The sequence below is a fragment of the Ursus maritimus genome, unplaced genomic scaffold (assembly GCF_017311325.1).
Source record: "Ursus maritimus isolate PB19 unplaced genomic scaffold, ASM1731132v1 scaffold_12, whole genome shotgun sequence".
NCBI classification, from domain to species: Eukaryota; Metazoa; Chordata; class Mammalia; order Carnivora; family Ursidae; genus Ursus; species Ursus maritimus.
In genome coordinates this window covers 26,672,504-26,679,398 of record NW_024423564.1, presented here as the reverse complement: position 1 = coordinate 26,679,398, position 6,895 = coordinate 26,672,504, and positions in this window count along the sequence as shown.

Genomic DNA, 6,895 nt, shown 5'->3' with positions numbered 1-6,895 from the left:
GGGACGCCCGCCCGCGGGTGACTGGCCCTTGGCCTGTGGCGGGCGTGGCGCCGGGCGGCGGGCGGGCGCGCGGCGGGGAGAGCGCGGGGTGCGCTGGGCGGGGCGGCGCGGCGTGGGACCCGGCGCTCGGCAGGGCTCCCCCTGCCGGTCAGATGACGGCGCGCCGGCCCGGGTCCGCTCCGCCTAGCGTCGCCAGCTGCGCCCGCGGCCTCGCCTCCCAGCCAATGGGCGGTCGCGCTGGTGATTTCCTTCCACACCTCTTTAAAAAGACAGCGAAAGCCGCTACCAAGGCTTTGAAATCCTAGCTGGTTTTAGTTCTCAAAGGCGGGTGTTAAGGCAAAGTGCCCCTTCATTGCTTTTTTACCCTTTTAGTTCATTTTCTTTCTCCAGGTCTCCCCCCATCCCCGGAACTGCGCGTTTTTCTTCATGTTCATTCATTACAGATCTACTGACTTTTGCCGGACAGTGTGCGAGTAAGACTTAATCTTTGCCTTTGAGAAGCTAAAACTCTAGTTCCAAAGTTAAGGCCTAAGCATATGAAAGAGTAGTTTAGGGCAGTTTCCACATGAGTTCAGATTAAAGAGAACACTTCTTCGGGAAGATTGTATCAGCCATTCCGTTAGAGATGGTTGTGATTCTTTACTCCTATTGAATTTCATGTATGGTAGACTTGGTATGAATCTCAAGTTGAACATTTATTGAGCTTTCCTTTGTTAAAAGAAATCAGATATATTAAAAGGCAAAATGCTATTATAAAGGATAAATTCCAGTTGGTAAGAATTCAGGGTGAAGTGGAAAAGCAGCTCCTTCTAGTAGGTGGCTGGAGACGAGCCTGATTTTGAGTAAATCTTCGTTGGCTGAATGAAGGTAAAAATTCTTTGAAGAGAAGGGTAATGCCAGAAGCAGGAACAAGCATAGGGTATTTTAATTAATGTAAACATTTGATCCTTATGCTGAATTTCCTGGTGCATCATTTCTTGTCTTCTTGTATATTCTCTAATACCATACAAATAATTCTTGATTTAAACTTAGAGGTTGAACCTCTTAAACTACTAGACCTGCTTTCTTGCTGGGAATTTATGTAGCATATTGCTCACGGATATAAAGCTGTGTGGCTTGCAAATCTGACTTTACCAGGTACTGGCTAGTTTAACTTAGGTCACTTAGTCTCTGTTTCACGTTCTGCAGTCTGGGCCAGATGTTAGTTTAAACCATAGGAAATTGCTGATAATTGACCATTTTTGACCTACAGAAATGGCTAGGTGCCATGGTTCCACCTGATACAGTATCTACCACACTGAGTAGGAGTGAGGAATTAGAGAGCTTACCAAAAGCCCTTAGTAGAGTATTTGGCTCATGGTAAAGGTTCAGTAAGTGAGAGCTCCTATTATTAATGCCTCTGCCCTTTCCCCCTTACAATCCAGTTCTCAAAGCAGTGGCAAATTCATGACATGAAATCACAGCAGCATTGTGTTATGTTTTTAAATTTTACATTATGTAAACTCATTTACTCTTCATAGCAACTCAGATAAATAACTTATTGAAAATCTCATTAGTAAGTGTTGGGGCCCCAATCAAAACCTAGATCCCTTATCTTCGAACTCCTTACTCTTGCATGCTACAATTTATTGAGGTGATTTTAATTCTTGTATGTGTGTGTGCATGATTTATATGCTTTTTATGCCTGTACAGCTTTTGTAAAACTATATATTGTACTTACTGATACTGTTGTCATAGCACCATAGTTTTAAGAAAGGCAAACTTAATCTTCTAAATTTATTTGGTGACAAAAACAAAAAAATGAAAAATCAGGACTTTATTATATATAGTTATTTTGAAGGAATCTCTTCTATAGAGGAGGAGTAAATATTGCTGACATTTCCATCTTTGAGAATAGTGTGACTTTGGTTTTATGTGCTTTAAAATTCTTGTAAATATAAAAGTCACTAACATCCACCGCTCTTTTTTTCATTTTCTTTGACCTTTCCAAAATCTGATACTACTGTCCATGCTCCCCTTTGAGACCCACTCTCCTCAACTGGCTTATAATATACTGCACCCTAGTTTCCTCAACATATTTGATCACAGAACAATTTAAAAAATCATAATGAACTGTTGGAAGCCCAACAGGAGCTTATAAGCTGTAAACGTTTAAATTTAAAGCAAATAGCCAAAATGGTCTCATGGATGAATTAATTGTTACAGGAAGTGATCACATTTTTATTCATAGTTTGTTTTCACTTTATACAAGAATAAATAAAATGTGAGAATTAGAATTCATTTTATCTTATTAAGAGATCACCTGGTGCATCTTATTCTTAATGATGCAAAATGGATTTAAGTTCTCAAATTTTGGTTTAATATTTTATGCAATCGATTTTAAATTTAATAATAATTATTATATTATTCTCCATAACAGAAAATATAGTACATAGATGTCTATCTCATCCATATTAAAAACAACCTAATACTCTATTACATGAATATCTAGAATTTATTTATTCTCTGTATCTGATGGCCAGGTAGGTTGCTTTCAGGCTTTTGCTAGGATAAACACTGTGGCCATACACATTCTTTGTACTTGCCTATTTGTACATGGGGGAACATTTTTCTCCAATAACTACATGTTACATATTACTATCTTGAAGGTGTGCACATTTAATAGCTATTGCTGAACCAATTTACACTCCAATCTAAATTGCATAAGACTACCTATTTCCTCCCACAATCACAAACACTAGACATTATCAGTCTCTTCAATTTTCGCCAAGCCGATGGGTAAGTGTATCTTGTTATTCTTTGATTACTGGTAAGATTTCATTATTTATGATACAATGTGATCATACTCTCTGTGATTTTGCATGCCTTTAAAGTTAATATTGTATCATAAGTATTTTTCTCGTGTTATTATACTGAATTATTTTCCAGTCTCTGTTGACACACACACAAGGACATTGCTAATTCTTGTCAATTTTTTTTTGCCATAAAACTTGTTTCATCAAGACAGCTGTTGCCAGTATGTAACCCCTGGAGACGAACAAGCTTTTAGCAAGAGGTAATTTAGACGTTTAAAAAAATTCATAAGACAAGGTTCCTCTCTCTTGGTTCCTGTTTCTGTAGCAATTCCAGTCGGGGTGTTAGACACCATTCCGTGAAGGGCTAGAGGCTGCTGTTCAGTTACTGAGGTGGTGGTCTGCCCGTGGGACACAGACTGTAGTCTGCCTCACTGCTGTAGGAACTCCATGCCACACTATTTCATAATGTGCTCTGTGGTAGAAATCTTCGGTTGGCACTCAATCCCCAAATTCCTTCTAGGGTGCCTTCCTGTACGACAGAGCCTGGAAGCTAAACACTGTAATTCTCAGCATCCCTTATAGCTCTCCTTCTAGGTAAAAATCAGGTTACGTCAATTCCATGTGCTAGTTTTAGATTTCGAAGGTGGAAGTGTGCTGGAGAGCACCTTCCTGCATCTTCAGCTGTTGAGTTTTGTGACAGCCATGCTCTGATGTCCTATCCCCAGGTTTACAGGTGTCAGGAGGCAGTTTCAGCCACTTACTGATCCTTGGATCAAAGCAAGAGTAATACTCTCTCCAAATCAGCAGATTCAATGGCAATCTCCTGATGGCTCACCCTTCTTATTATGACACAGGATGAGCTCTCCTAGCAGGACACTTCGTTTAGCAGCATTGATCTCAGAGTCATTCCTAGAGGCCCAGTGCAGAGCTCGTTTGTCCAACCTTCAGCTTTGTGAGCGCCCGACTCCGTGTATGAAATAGCTTCTGCTTAAAATAGAGTGGTTTCTGTTCCCACAGGTGAACCCTGGCTGATACCATTTCTGTTCTTATAATCACATTTGAATTGTATTACTACATTGAAAATGTAAAATAAATTTTTTTTCTCATCTCTGATAAACATCATTCTATAATTTTTAAGTGTCCATTGATATAAGAGTTTACACATTTGGGCAAAGTGCCAACTTTAGTTCAAAATTGTGTACTCGGAAGAGCANCCATAAGTATGACACACATACTTTAAATATATTTTTATATAAAAATATGAGAGCAAAGTTCTAGGAAGATTAAAAATGGGGAAAACTCCTAATTCTGATGTGCATTTTGAGGATTATACTCATAGATAGATGAATGATAGACAATAGCTAGCCACAGAAACATTCTAGTAGAATTGTTAGGAGAGCAAGAACGTTGCATCAGATAAGCTCGGTTCAAACCCTGGCTCCAACACTGGGCCACAGCAGAGGTTTGAGTAAGTTTTTTGTTCTCTCTAAGCCTCAGTTTCCTCATCCAGAAATTTGGGCTAACACTAGCACTCAATTCATACAGTTGTTATGTAAATGAGATAATATATGTAAAATTCTTAGCATGATGTGTGGCATATATAGCTTAATAAATGGTGATAATCATAGGGACATACATATATTTGCATAATGTACTGAGACAACACAAGACGATTAGGACAAGGATTCTAAAATTTTCTGGCAAGGAAACCATACTTACTGGTTTCTAGTTTTAGTTATTTCTTTTTTTTAAAAAGATTTTATTTATTTATTTGACAGAGAGAGACAGCCAGTGAGAGAGGGAACATAGCAGGGGAGTGGGAGAGGAAGAAGCAGGCCCCCAGCGGAGAAGCCCCATGTGGGGCTCGATCCCAGAACGCCAGGATCACGCCCTGAGCTGAAGGCAGATGCTTAACGACTGCACCACCCAGGCGCCCCCTAGTTTTAGTTATTTCTATATATTATTTCATATGATCTATGGTATGCTGGCTGCCTTCCTCAAAGATTCCTCCAAAATCCCTGAGGAAATACTAGATGATGAAAGAAATTACCTTCAAATGTATTCAAAACTTACTAATACTTGCTAATTCTGTACAAGCTATATTTAAAATCTGACTAGTAGTGTTGAGCCACCTCTGGGCTTTCGTTAAGTTGCGGGATGTAAATCTGGGGACCCGTGGGCTTGAGGGTCAAGTCTAAGCTGCCAGCGCCCGGCTGAATGTGGTCACCTAGATTCTGTCTGAACTGTCCCAGACAATGACCCCATCCCAAGGTGAGCACAGACCACAGTCAGAATAAAAGAGTTACCATTAAATGAAGAATTACCATTGAAAAACTGAAGGCACTGGAGAACGCCCGGAGCTGCTGGGGATTCTGGGGCCTGGGGAACAGGAGCAGGAGCCGGGGCCTCAGCAGCAGGCAGCAGAGGGAGCTCAGGCAGGTATTGTCAGAATCTTGTTTGTGAAGTAAAGGAACGGGTTGGAATGATGCTATTTCCCAAGGACTGGCCACTTCCCCAAAAGAAGGACTTTTCTGAGTAACTGGCAACTGAGAAAACAAAGGTTTATTATCATAAGGGTTGAAAATTAGAGATAAAAAAGGGAACAGTATTATAGTACTTAGAGATATAATGAGAAATTGGTCCTTATTAGAAGATATTGTGTTGAGCGATTCGTATTCACATTATACTGTTAGGATTGTCTTAGTCTTCCATACACCTCCTAGGGTCCCTGCAATTTGAGAACCACTGGTCTTCTATATGTATTTTGACAACTGACCACAGAGACAATTCAATTTGTTAAGGAATTCAAATCATTTTGCCAGTGTTTTTCTTTATTTTTTTTTAGTTATAAAAAGGATGTAATTTCATTGCAGAACATTTGGGCTATGCAGAAAAGTAGAAAGAAGAAAAATCATAGTACTCAAAGGTACCTACTTTGTTTTTTTAAATACATTTTTTTTTACCTGACATCCATTCATACTGTCAACAACTATCTTCCTTTATTAAAAAAAAAACTTAATATCATAGAAGACATTTCCCCATGTTATTAAAACAATTTTTAAGCAGGGTTACGTAGGTGGTGCAGTCAATTAAGTGGCTGACTCTTGATTTTGGCTCTGGTAGTGATCTCAGGGTCATGAGATCGAGTGCCGAGTGGAGCCCTGCGTCCAGCTCTGTGCTCATCTCAGACTCTGCTTGGGGCTCTCTCTTCCTCTGCCCTACGTGCTCTCTTTATATAAAATTAGTAAGTAAATCTTTTTTGAAAACCTACTTTTAAGCGTCATTAACATTTCTAAACCATCATTTTTTCTTATGACAAAATTAATGCCTATTTATTATAGAAAAAATATACAAATAGAGAATAAAGTCCATATCCTATCCTCCAGAAATCACCATTGTACTAAGATATATCTCTGTCTAGACATTTTTCTGCACATATATAATATATATACTTATTTTTTGTACATATTTATTTTTAAAACAAAACATACTTTTGAACTGTTTTGTAATCTATTTGTATTTACTATATTGCAAGTCTTTTTATGTTAATATTCATCTATATATTTTTAGTGATGGAATAGTATAATATTCTATTTTATGGAGAAGGCATAATTGATTTAAACAATCTCATATTGTGAAGACTTTTTTTTTGTTATATTGATGATTATCTTTGTAGCCAAGCCTTTGCTTAACTCTTAGTTTTGTTTTTGTTTTTTGTGGTAATACATACACAACATAAAATTTACTATATATTCTTGACAACACTGGTTAGTATCATTTCTTTCATCATCTCCAATTTCAAAAGGTTTCTTAATTCTTGCTTTTATCACATAATTCTGTATCCTGTTAATGTCCCTTATTGATACCTGCTGTCTTAGGCCAATCAGGCTGCTGTAACAAATTACCATAGGCTGGGGGGGCTTATAAACAACAGAAATTTATCTCTCACAGATCTGGAGGCTGGAAGTCCAAGACCAAGGCACTAGCATTTCAGTGTCTGGTGAGGATCTGCTTCCTGGCTCACAGATGCCCTCTTCTCAATGTCCTCAGGGGACAGAAGGAGTGAGGAACTCTCTGGGATCTCTTTTATAAGGGCATTG